This window comes from Akebia trifoliata, unplaced genomic scaffold, assembly GCF_017979445.1.
Source record: "Akebia trifoliata isolate Shusen 1 unplaced genomic scaffold, ASM1797944v1 Contig00964, whole genome shotgun sequence".
NCBI lineage: Eukaryota > Viridiplantae > Streptophyta > Magnoliopsida > Ranunculales > Lardizabalaceae > Akebia > Akebia trifoliata.
In genome coordinates, this window is record NW_028237376.1 from 1 (window position 1) to 13,813 (window position 13,813).

The window sequence follows — 13,813 nt, forward strand, 5'->3', positions numbered from 1 at the left end:
GAGGCCATTGGCACATTCGGACTAGGATAAGCCTACTAAGGAAGATTGGGCCCAATATTGGAAGATAAAATGGGATAAGGCCATTGCTAAAAGGCAAAGGCGTACCACAGATCTCATTAAAATGAAGCCCTATCGAAGACCCTCAATGGTTATTTCGTGAAAGAAGGAGAAGACTTGCTACTGTGGGTTCCCAGAGTCATTTATTGATCACATCACAGGTACTCGTCTGCCGGGGTTGAAATCTTTTTTGACATGGAATGGCCCGAAAAGGAAGCAAGCATAGAATTAAGGAGAAGAAAGTTGAAGACTGGCAGCTCGATCTAGACTCCCTCAACATAGATCAGCTATTCATTGAAGATCATGGTATCTTAGTGTTATCAGTTGGGAAAGGAATCCCAAATCCTCAGTCTGTAATCAAACCCGTTGTTGGGTCTCTATCAAATTATCATGTAATCAGTCCTGTGTTGCATGTCAAGGCTGGGTCTGTCGATCCCATTAGTCCTGTTCAGTCTGACATGCAGTTGAGTCATTTATTTCTGTTGAGTCGAGTAAGTTAGTTGTTTCTGCTGAGTCTGTTATTTCTAGGGAGTCTGTTTTTCCTGCTGAGTCGAGTGAGTCTGTCAAGTCTGCAATGAGTCCTGTTTACCCCATCTCTTTTCAATGAAATGAAAGAAATTTTTGATTACCCCGAGCGCAAAAATAATTCAACTAATAATTTGGCTTCGGAGGGAGAGTCTTTCTGACGAAGAACCTCCCCCTGAAATAATCAAATTACTTAAACAAGAAGAGGAACGTCAGGCTCAACCTCTAATAGAGGAAGTAGAGGTTATCAACCTCGGAACAAAAGAAAGTCCTCAGGAAATTCGTATAGGGGTCACTTTATCTCCTGATGACGCAAAGGGATAGTAGATTTACTCAGAAAGTTCAGAGACGTATTCGCGTGGTCTTACGAGGATATGCCGGGGGTAAGCACAGATATTGTCCAACATCGGATTCCGTTATATCCTGATGCTCGACCAATCAAACAGAAACTTCGACGTATGAAGCCGGAATGGGCTTTGAAAATCAAAGAAGAAGTTACAAAGCAGATTAGCGCTGGATTCTTGGAAGTAGTAGAATACCCTGAGTGGATTGCCAATGTCGTCCGGTGCCGAAAAAGGATGGAAAAGTTAGAATGTGTGTGGATTTTAGATATTTAAACAAAGCAGCCCAAAGGATAGTTTCCCTTTACCACACATAGATGTTCTAGTAGACAGTACAGCAGGACACGCGTTGTTGTCCTTCATGGATGGATTTTCAGGATACAATTAGATAAAGACGGATCCTCGAGATATGCAAAAGACGTCGTTCATCACACAGTGGGGGACCTTCTGCTACAAGGTCATGCCTTTTGGTTTGAAGAACGCTGGAGCTACCTATCAAAGAGCAGCCACGACTTTACTACATGACATGATACACAAAGAGGTCGAAGTCTATGTAAATGATATGATAGTCAAATCCAAATAACGACTAGGGCATGTTACTGCGTTAGAAAAATTTCTCACAAGGATTCAAAAGTACCAACTCCGCCTCAACCCACAGAAATGTGTATTCGGAGTAACTTCTGGAAAACTGTTGGGATTTGTAGTCAGTCAGAGAGGAATCGAAGTGGACCTGTAAAGATTAAAGCTATTCAAGAGATGCCGCCTCCCGAGACTGAAAAACAGATTCGAGGTTTTCTGGCAGAATCCAGTATGTTAGCAGGTTCATCGCTCAACTCACCAACGTCTGCGAACCTATTTTCAAGCTTCTAAGAAGAATGAACCAACAGTTTGGAATGAGCAATGTCAAAAGGCTTTCGACCAAGTCAAGGAGTATCTCTTAAATCCACTTATTTTGGTTCCACCTACACCAGGTGAACCACTTCTTCTTTATTTGTCAGTCACAGAAGAAGCTATGGGATGCATGCTTGCACAGTATGACAAAGATACTCGCAAAGAAAGGGTCATCTACTACATCAGTAAGAAGATGTTAGAGTATGAACGAAAGTATTCATCCTTGGAGAAAACTTGCTTAGCATTGGTATGGGCTACTCAGAGACTCCGGCATTATATGCTGTCTCATTCAATTATCCTATTATCTCGGATGGATCCTCTCAGTATCTTTTTGAGAAATCGGCATTGACAGGAGAACCGCACGATGGTTACTGTTGCTATCAGAGTTTGACATCACGCATGTTACACAGAAATCCATCAAGGGGAGAGCTATAGCAGAATACTTGGCAGATCACCCTGTAGTAGAAGAAATAAGGCCTGTCGATCAATTCCCAGATGAGAACATCTTGCACGATAAAGAAGAACCGCAGAACCAAACATGGTAGTTATACTTTGATGGAGCGGCCAATCAAAATGGGTATGGAATAGGGGCAGTCTGTTTATCTCCAGAAGGGTGCCATTTCCTATCGCTATTAAGTTAGCCTTTTCGAACACTAATAACACGGCTGAATATGAGGCGTGCATCGCAGGGCTCGAAGCTGCTTTGAACTTAGGTATTACAGAAATTGAAGTTTTCGGGGATTCAGCTTTGGTCATACATCAGTCATTGGAAGAATGGAAGACTAGGGATGAAAAGTTGAAACCCTATCATGAGTATTTGCTAAACTTAGTCAGTAAGTTTAAAGCTATCCTATTCCAGCACTTGTCAAGGGAGGATAATAGATTTGCTGACTCCTTAGCAACTTTATCTTCAATGATCCATTTGCCCCCTGGCATGGAATTGAGACGATCACTGTTGAAGTCAAAAATAAACCCGCGTACTGCCATCAAATCAACATTGCTACTCGACTACCCGATGGAAAGACATGGTACACAGACATAAGGAAAGTGTTGGAAAAACAAGAATTCCCGAAAGAAGCATCGAGGAAAGAACGACAGACCCTACTAAGATTAGCGTCTCAATTTATCCTGTGCGCAGGAAGCTTATACAAAGATCTTATGATGGGATTCACTTGTCGTGTGTTGATGAAGATCAAGCTGAACAGATAATGATTGAACTACATTCAGGAGAATGTGGCCCTCATATGAATGGAAAAATGTTAGCTAAGAAGATTATGAGACAAGGATACTATTGGCCCACGATGGAAACAGATTGTCATCACATGTCAAAACCTGTCATAAGTGCCAAATACATGCGAACTTGATACATGTGCCACCATCTCAATTAGTGGGTCTGACCTCACCATGGCCTTTCTCAGTCTGGGGAATTGACATTATTGGTAAAATATCGCCTAAGGCATCAAACGGGCACGAATACATCCTGGTTGCCATCTATTATTTTTACCAAATGGGTTGAAGCTGCCTCTTATGCTGTCCTCACTGCGTCTCGAGTTGCAAAGTTTATTCAAACGAACATCATCAGTCGATATGGGGTACCTTCAGAGTTGATCTCTGATAACGGGTCGCATTTCAAAGCTGAGGTTATCAAATTGTGTTCAAAGTTTAAAATCTCACACCATAAATCATCTCCTTACCGACCTCAGACTAATGGAGCAGTCGAAGCAGCTAATAAGAATATTAAGACTATCCTCAGAAAAATGTGTCAATCACATCGAGATTGGTCAGAAAAACTGCCATTTGCATTATGGGCATATCGAACCTCAGTTCGATCCTCCACCGGAGCTACTCCCTATTCTTTAGTGTATGGCATGGAAGCAGTCTTGCCAGTTGAAATGGAGATTCCATCTCTCAGGGTTCTGTTAGAAAGTCAGTTGTCAGAAAGCAGACTGGGTTCGCCAACGGTATGAAGAGTTGAATTTGATCGAGGAAAAACGATTAAGAACGTTGTATCACGTGCAAGCTTATCAAAGAAGATTCGCCCGTGCGTTTGACAAGAAAATCAAGGCCCGTCACTTACAAATCGGGGACTTAGTACTAAAGAGAACAGGACACCTATTTTTGACCCTAGGGGGAAGTTCAAACCAAATTGGGGAGGTCCGTTCATCGTCAAAGAAATATTACCAGGAAAAGCTATCAGACTTTAAGATCATGATGGAATCGAATTACCAGAACCAACCAACCTTGACCAAGTCAAACGGTACTACATTTAAGGAGGCCATCTTTGGCCGAATCAACTTCCTTGCTACCCAGTTCATTATCTCCTTTCTCAACCCTTTTGCAGCCTTTTCAAAAAAAAAAAAAAATTATGCCTTTTTCTTTCTCAGCCCGATCACCTAACCTAGGGGAGGGAAATTCGAACTACGTTTTGGTCTGATCCCAAAATTCTGGGGTACGTAGGCAACCTGAGAAATTACTTCAGGCCCGACCACACCAAAATAAAAAAATAGATTCCCCGATGAAGAAAAAATCTAAAAAGGAAAAAATTCAAAAGAATGGGGAAGAAAATTCAAATGAAATGCCACATAAGGGGCATTTGGGTTTTTGAGCCTCAAAATCCCTTTCATTTTATGCCTAGTCCCAAGCCTACCTATAAAAGTCCTCCTAAGTACCGTGTGAGAAGTCAAGGAAGATATCAAAGCATGATCAGACAGTAACTTCAGAAGTGTAGAGGAGAAAAAGAAGATAAAAATGATGAAGCCTGCTAAGTTGAAAACTCGAAAAGGGCGACCTAGGCAAAAATTAAGGCAAGCTCGCAAGGTTGAAAATCTGAAAGGACAACTTTGGCAACAATCAGAGCAAAGAAAAAAAAAAGAGCTCGCTAGATTGAAAACCTGAAAAGGCGATCTAGGCAAAAGTTAAAGCAACAAAGAAAAATAGAAGAAAATCCCAAGTTGAGAGCGATCCGAACTGAAACATCAGAAGTCCGAATAATTGAGTTCAATACTTAGCTTAAATCAGGCATAGACTTAGAAGCCACAAGTATCTTGTCTACGATCAATCTGAAAATGTTTACTTCCCCAAGTGAACCAAGGGAGATAAAGGTGAATTCTATGATAAGTCTCAAAAGGAAATAATTTTGTACTCTTGAGCCTGACTCAAAACCTTCAATAAAATTAATCAAAATTAAAAGTTGAGTCTTTATTGCGTTTGTGGTAATCAAATATTTCAAACCTTCATACAAGAAGCATTTTCTTTCTTTTTTAATGTAACTTTTCCCCCTTATACTAGGGGCATTTTTTTTTGCACGATGTGTTCAATTATTTTCAAGGTCATGTTCATTGTCAAACTAGAGGCATTTTGTTTTTGAGCAATGTTAATCCTAAAAGATAATGAGAACCCCAAATTTAAGGTTACCCTCTTGATAACGGTTTTTTTGAAAAACTTTTGAGGTTCGAGACAAATGAAAACTCAGGTTTTAAATTCATAAAACTTTTTGATAAATCCTTGAGGTTCAAACAAAAGCATTTTGGATCTCACATAGGAGATATAACATTCTTTCGTTCTCCAGATTCTTTTCCAGATTCAATCATTCTTGGAATCAATCATTTCTCTTCCAGATTCATTATCTTCCAGATTTATTCGTTCTCCGGTTCGTTCTAATCAATTTCTCCCAAATTCATTCATTCCTCTGCCAGTTTTGCTCAGTTTCCGCCAAGGGTTATCTTGGATTTTAATCAGTTGCCGCCAAGGGTTATCTTGGATTTTGCTCAGTTTCCGCCAAGGGTTATCTTGGATTTTGCTCAGTTGCCGCCAAGGGTTATCTTGGATTTTGCTCAGTTTCCGTCAAGGGTTATCTTGGATTTTGCTCAGTTGTCGCCAAGGGTTATCTTGGATTTTGCTCAGATACCGCCAAGGGTTATCTTGGATTTTGCTCAGTTTCCGCCAAGGGTTATCTTGGATTTTGCTCAGATGCCGCTAAGGGTTATCTTGGATTTTGCTCAGTTGCCGCCAAGGGTTAACTTGGATTTTGCCCAGTCTCCGCCAAGGGTTATCTTGGATTTTGCTCAGTTGCCGCTAAGGGTTATCTTGGATTTTGCTCAGTCTCCGCCAAGGGTTATCTTGGATTTTGCTCAGTCTCTACCAAGGGTTATCTTGGATTTTGCTCAGTTGCCGCCAAGGGTTATCTTGGATTTTGCTCAGTTATCGCCGAGGGTTTTCTCGAAGTTATGCTCAGTTTATACTCAAATTATGCTAAAATTATACTCAGATTTTACCCAGTTTTCACAGTACACACACTTGCACATTTGCACTTTTTAGTCAGGGAGAATTCTTTAAAATTCAAGGATCTGACGCTGTCAGTGAGAGTTTGCGCTCAAGGACCTGACAACGTTTTGATTCGGGGAGAGCTTTACCCTCAAGGATCCGAACACCCTGACGAATTGCTAAATCAGGCCGCAAAATGAACTGTCACTAGCTTTGGCATTCAGATATCGCACTATCTACCAAAATAGATTTGCTATCTAGTTTGCTTCAACCCTCTGCCAAAGAAGGGCATCTGTAGACACCCCATTTTTGCATCCGCCTGATTAATCAACTCGTCAATCCGATCGCAATGATTCCCAATGATGGATGGTATTCCATTGCTTTATTTTGTTACCAGATGTGTTTCAGAAATCCGGATGAGGTATCTCGAACTGACAAAACCTTAGAAACCACGCTACTAGAAGAGATCGACCCAAAAACATAGAAACCATCATCCTACAGACCAAAAAAAAACTTCACGATAAAAATCACTAAAAATTAATCAAATTACCAAAATACCCCTAACATCAAAACAACCCTAGAGCCTACGTTACGCTTAGGAAAACTCTCTCAAACACATAAAATAACAAATCAAAAACAAATAAATCATTTCGCCAATTTTAACAGAATTTGACAAAATTACGAAAATGCCCCTCATAAAGTTTACAATCATTTCACACAAAAAAAACTTCATAAATGACACAAACTAATATTTCCATTGAATTCCTTACGAAAAATCGATTCTAAAACATCCTGGAACATAAAAAACCGACTTAAAACGTGAAAAGTCCTCTCCGGGGGCAAAACGATAATTTCACAATTTTCATGATAAAAAATTCCGAAATTAATAAATAAAATATTAAATAATTAAATTTAAACATTAATGAAATTAATTTAAAATTTTGAACCTTAAAAATCGATTAATCGGACTCTCAGGCAAAATTGTTGAGGGTTCGTGGGATATTTCTTTAAGGACCCCTCCATTTGGGGGTCCAAGAATTAAAGATATTTTAGAGGGGGGTTCTCCAAAAATTAAAAGTAAATCAAGCAAGACTGAAGTCAAGGTATTAAAGTCAATCAAGTGAGACTGAAGTCAAAATTAAAGTCAATTAAGCAAGACTGAAGTCAAGATATAAAAGTCAATCAATTAAGACTGAAGTCAAAACATTAAAAGTCAATCAAATAAGATCAAAAGTCATAATAGAACTCTAATTAAATAATAACTCTATCTAGTAGAGTTCTAACTTAAAAATAATTCTACCTAAAACAAGTCAAACTAAAACACAACTCTAATTAAAAGATCTCTAATTAAACACTACTCTATCCAAATCAACCCCTAAAAACATCTATAAATAGAGGTGCTCACACCCTATTTTCGTATCAAATAATAAACCCTACGAGAAGTAGGTCTAGAAGCTCCCCTAGCCCCCCATAAACCCTAGTTTTGGAGTCCCAACTCCTTACCTAACATCCCCCCTTCAATTTTAGTCTAGAAAACGCCTAAAAACCCTTCAAAAACACCCCTAAATCCGCAACAAACTTGAAGAGTTCAGATTCAAAGATAAGGAGATACCTTGATCTAGGAGATCCGAAGTCAAATCCGGAGACAGAACGAAGCAAGGGAGCACGGTACAATGAGCTCTTTTGTCAGATCTGAGGGAACCAAGTCCTTACCATCGGAAAGGTGAATTTTTATTTTTATTTATTTTTATCTAGGTTTTAGCAATGTGATATATTTGGGAATTTAGTAGAGACCGGCTTTGGCCGGGCGGGGTTGGTGCTTAACACCTTCCAATCCCGTAACATGATCCCCGAATTCATTTTTTTTTTGTTTTAGATTAGTTTTTATCCGTTTAGGGTCATTGATCGGTTCCTAGACCGTAATAACTAGGTGGCGACTCCCAAACCTCAAGAGTCAAAAGCGGATCCGCGCACCCCGCGGATCAAGGGCGCTTTCAGTACCTGGTCGGTCAGATCGACGACCAGAATTTGTTGTACGATGAGCACTAGGGCCATACCCTTTTGTGTAGTCAGCTTCGTCCAGGTGTATATATATTTTGAAGTTGAGTGTTAGGGTTGTGTTTGAGTGAGATTAAATTTTTATAATCATGTATATCGCTAAACTTCCGCACTCTGATCTACTTACATGTTAGATGTAATTAGTCTTCCACTGTTATTCATGTATTTACATCTTTTTATACAGATTTTGTTATAACTTGGATTATCAGGTTTTGTGTTCCGTTGAATGCTAACATAAACAGAGGAGACCATGCCAAAATTTTGAGGCGCCACCTAGTGCCTTGAAATTGGGAAGTGGGTTTTGTGTTAGTGTTTGGCGGGGCACCACATTCGATCTATAAGAGAGATAACGATGGTTGTTCGTGGGTTCACCGTGCTTAACTCGTGACTAGAGTTACAGAGAGAGAGATTTGCAAAGAGGGATTGAAGAAGAAGACGGATTAAAAAGAAGAAAAGATGAGTGAAAGAGATCAATTAGATTTTTTGTTTGCAGCCAGAGAGAGCGAGAGAGGTGGAGTTGAAGGTCGTTCATGCGAGGTCGTTGCAGCGAGAGAAAGAGATAGGGAAGGAGTTCTCGCTAATTATGTAAAATTTGAGGATGGCGTTGTAAATAGTCGAGATTTTATAACTTAAATGTAAGTTTCAATCTCGTCCGTCCATCCAACGATTTCAATATGTTGACAAAACATATATATATATATATATATATATATATATATTATATATATATATATATATATATATATATTATATATATATATATATATATATATATATAGATATATATATATAGATATATATATATATATATATATACAATGATGAGTCTCACTCAAGCTATAGTGGAGTAGGATCTACACTACCTTATCTTATTACTTTTTATCTTCACACCCTTCATTTTTATTGACTTTCATCTCCCCCATTACATAATAATATCCTTCAAATTTTACTTTTCTCTTTTACCCTCTTTTCAATAATACCCATATAATTTGATTATATTTCATCTTTTACCCTTTTAACCTTAAATATGATGCTTGTGCTATAAATACAAACAAATTCTAGTCTAGTCTAAATTTCATTACTTTATATTTTAAATCAATAAGAGTAAAATAATATTGTGTACCACAATCAATATTTTGCAATACTCCATATTAATATCTACTTTCCATATTTGAATATTACTTAATCGAAAACAGATCTTCTGTAGTACTTTGTAACGTAGATCCAACAAAGAGAGAGAGTTATCTTGAAAAATACTAACATCTCATCCTCTTATGATCATGATTTAAATATCATTTAAAAGAATAATCAAAAAATAGTTTTTTCCTCGATATTCATGTCTTTGAAAATGAACAGCTACTAAACACCCAATATTTAAATATGGGATCTAAGTGTATGGCTGATATGATGCTCTAGCAACCGTTAAATCTATGTTACTTGGTGTTACATGCATCATGTCCTACAGAAGATCCGTTTCCTACCTAACTATATCTTTCTTATCAATGAACTTCTTTATCTTCAACAATGTATCTAATATAGATTTTATTATTTTAAATTTTAAATTAATAAGAGTAAATTAATGTTATATACCATAAACGATATTTTACAACATATCATATCAAAACCTAATTTTCATATCAGATTGTTATCAAATTGAAACATCTTTCTTATCAATAAATTTTTATTTTTATTTTTAATAATGTATCTAGTATAATTTTATATTTCACATTTTAAGTTAAAAAGAGTAAAATAATGTTATCACAATCAATATTTTACAAAATATTGTACTAAAATATATTTATCAAGGAATTTCTCTATTTTTAGTAATGTATCTAATATAGATTTCATTATTTAGATTTTAAGTCAAATAGAGTAAAATAATATTTTGTATTACAATCGATGTTTTGCAATATACCATATCAAATCTACTTTATATATTAAAATGTTATGATCAAATCAATCTATCTTCTTTATTAATGGCCTTCGATCTAAGTAATCAATTTTCATTGTTTCAAATTTTAAATCGATAAGAGTAAAATAACGTTATGTATCATAATTGATATTTTGTAATGTACCATATCAAAACCTATTTTTCATATTTGAGTGTTATCTAACTAGAGTATTCTTTATCAATAAACTTATCTAATTTTAGTAATGAATCTATTTTATTATTTTAAATTTTAAATCAATGAGGATAAAATAATGTTACGTATAATAATCAAAGTTTTGTAATATACTTTTTATATTTGAGTATTAATTATCTCCATTATCAATAAACTTCTCTATTTTTAGTAATGGATCTAGTATAGATTTTATTATTTCAAATTTTAAATCGATGAGCGTAAAATAACGTTATGTATCATAATCGATATTTTATAATTTATCATATCAAAACCTACTTTCCATATTTGAGTATTATCTAACCAAAATATCTTCCTTATCAATGAACTTATCTAGTTTTAGTAATAAATCTAATATAGATTTTATTATTTTAAATTTTAAATCAATAAGAGTAAAATAACATTATATACCACAATCAATGTTTTGTAATATACTTTCCATATTTGAGTGTTACGTAATCAGAATATCTTTCTTATCAATAAATTTCTCTATTTTTAATAATCGATCTAGTATAAATTTTATTATTTCAAATTTTAAATCGTTGAAAGTAAAATAACGTTATGTATCATAACTGATATTTTGCAATATACCATATCAAAATGTACTTTTCATATTTGAGTGTTACCTAATCAGAGTATCTTCCTTATCAATGAACTTATTTATTTTAGTAATAAATCTATTATAGATTTTATTATTTTAAATTTTAAATCTATGAAGACAAAATAACGTTGTGTACCACAATCAATGTTTTGTAATAAATTTTTCATGTTTGAGTATTATCTAATCAGAATATCTTCTTTATCAATAAATTTTATATTTTTAATAATCGATCTAGTATAAATTTTATTATTTCAAATTTTAAATCATTGAGAGTAAAATAACGTTTTGTATCACAATTGATGTTTTGCAATATACCATATCAAAACCTACTTTCCATATTTGAGTATTGCCTAGCCAGAGTATCTTCCTTATCAATGAATTTATCTAATTTTAGTAATGAATCTAATATAGATTTTATTATTTTAAATTTTAAATCAATGAAAGTAAAATAACGTTATGTACTACAATCAATGTTTTGTAATATACTTTTCATATTTGAATGTTATCTAACCAGAATATCGTTCTTATCAATAAACTTTTCTATTTTTAATAATATCTAGTATAGATTTTATTATTTTAAATTTTAAATCGTTGGGAGTAAAATAACATTACGTATCATAATTGATGTTTTGCAATATACCCTATCAAAACCTACTTTCCATATTTGAGTGTTACCTAACCAGAATATCTTTCTTATCAGTGAACTTATCTATTTTAATAATGAATCTAATATAGATTTCATTATTTTAAATTTTAAATCAATGAATATAAAATAAGGTTATGTATTATAATCAATGTTTTGTAATATACTTTCCATATTTAAGTATTACCTAATCAGGATATCTTTCTTATCAATAAATTTCTCTATTTTTAATAATGGATCTAATATATATTTTATTATTTTAAATTTCAAATCGTTGAGAATAAAATAACGTTATGTGTCATAATTGATGTTTTACAATATTCCATATCAAAATCTTCTTTCCATATTTGAGTGTTACCAAAATATCTTCATTTTTAATGAATTTATCTAGTTTTAGTAATGAATCTAGTATAGATTTCATTATTTTAAATTTTAAATCAATGAAAATAAAATAACGTTATGTACCACAATCAATGTTTTATAATATACTTTCCATATTTGAATGTAACCTAAACAGAATATCTTTCTTATCAATAAATTTCTTTATTTTTAATAAGCGATCTAGTATAAATTTTATTATTTCAAATTTTAAATCATTGAGAGTAAAATATCTTTATGTATCATAATTAATGTTTTGCAATATACAATATCAAAACCTACTTTCTATATTTGAGTATTACCTAACCAGAGTATCTTCCTTATTAATGAACTTATCTAATTTTAGTAATAAATCTAGTATAGATTTCATTATTTTAAATTTTAAATCAATGTTTTGTAATATACTTTCCATATTTGAGTGTCACCTAACCAGAATATCTCTCTTATCAATAAACTTCTATATTTTTAGTAATGGATCTAATATAGATTTTATTATTTTAAATTTTAAATCGATGAAAGTAAAACAACGTTATGTATCATAATCGATGTTTTGCAATATATCATATCAAAACCTACTTTCCATACTTTAGTATTATCTAATCAGAGCATCTACTTTAGAACTTCTCTATTTTTACTAATGTATTTATTGTTTTAAGAAAATAACTTTGAAGCGATCAACCTGCATAAAAGTTTTTGAAAAACCTTCTTTTTATATGACACGTGGCTCATCCATGTTCTATTGAATATTGAGTTATTCTTTTATTTTTTAATTGTTGACATGCATCTTGACCTCGGTCTATACACATAGACAAATGAAATTTGATATTGAAATCATTGATTTTTAATCATCGTTAGTCCCTTAGATAAAATGATGATGAAGAGGAAAAGGAGGACGATGATAACTGTGATAACAAGACAATGATAATAACAATCACGAAAAAATAACTGAAATCCATTATCCATTAGAAAATACCAAGGACAAGGGGCCTACATCTCTAGTTTGAAAACACATAGAGGTATCTCAAATATTCATAGAAATGTAGAGAGACTTGTTATATATTCAAAAATATAAGTTCGAATGTCATGTAAATAAGAGGTTTTGTCCAAAATTTTGAAGTGATTTCGTCGCTTCACTGCGTTATTTTAACGGATATACAATTAATATTTGAATTATCATTCAATTATTATTTAAACAATTTGTCATTCAAGATTATTAAAAAATAATTATGTAAGTAATGTAATTTTTCAAGAACTTGAACTTAAATAACATTGTTTAGAGGGACATTTTATGAGGCCTTGATGCCATTAATATTCTCTATTGTTCAATTCTTTATCATACTTTCAATAATTAAAACATGTGTTATCAAAGGATCATACCATTTGGCATCTATAAGATAGAGACGGTGGTGATCTAATAAAATTGCATTGGTTAGGTGATAATAAACATCCAAGTAATAACTTGATTTTGCACGACCAACCGAATTAGATAAATGAAAGGTGGTTTCTTATCACAATATTTTGTTGAATTTTGAACTGCGTTAAACACACCATTTGATAAGTCCACCAAGTAGATCTCCTTTTACATAAAATAAAAAAAATAAAATAAAAGGATGAGCTTAATCAAATGGTCAAAATTGATCAACCCACTACATTCTTTTAGTAATGGTGAATGGTAAAGCCCATATAAATAAAAATAAAAAAACCTTGATCAATGATTAAGATCATTGGAGCAAGCTCCTAAGATGAGCAAACATAGAAACATACATCTTCTGTTCGAATCCAAACCTAATCACTAATCAAACACATCATATTAAGTTTCAAAATCTTATTATTTGATTATTGTTTTTACAATTATGCTAAATTTATCAATTGTTATCACGATGATTTTAGCACACCCTTCCATAATTTCAACCTCATTTTGAGATATTTCTGTTTT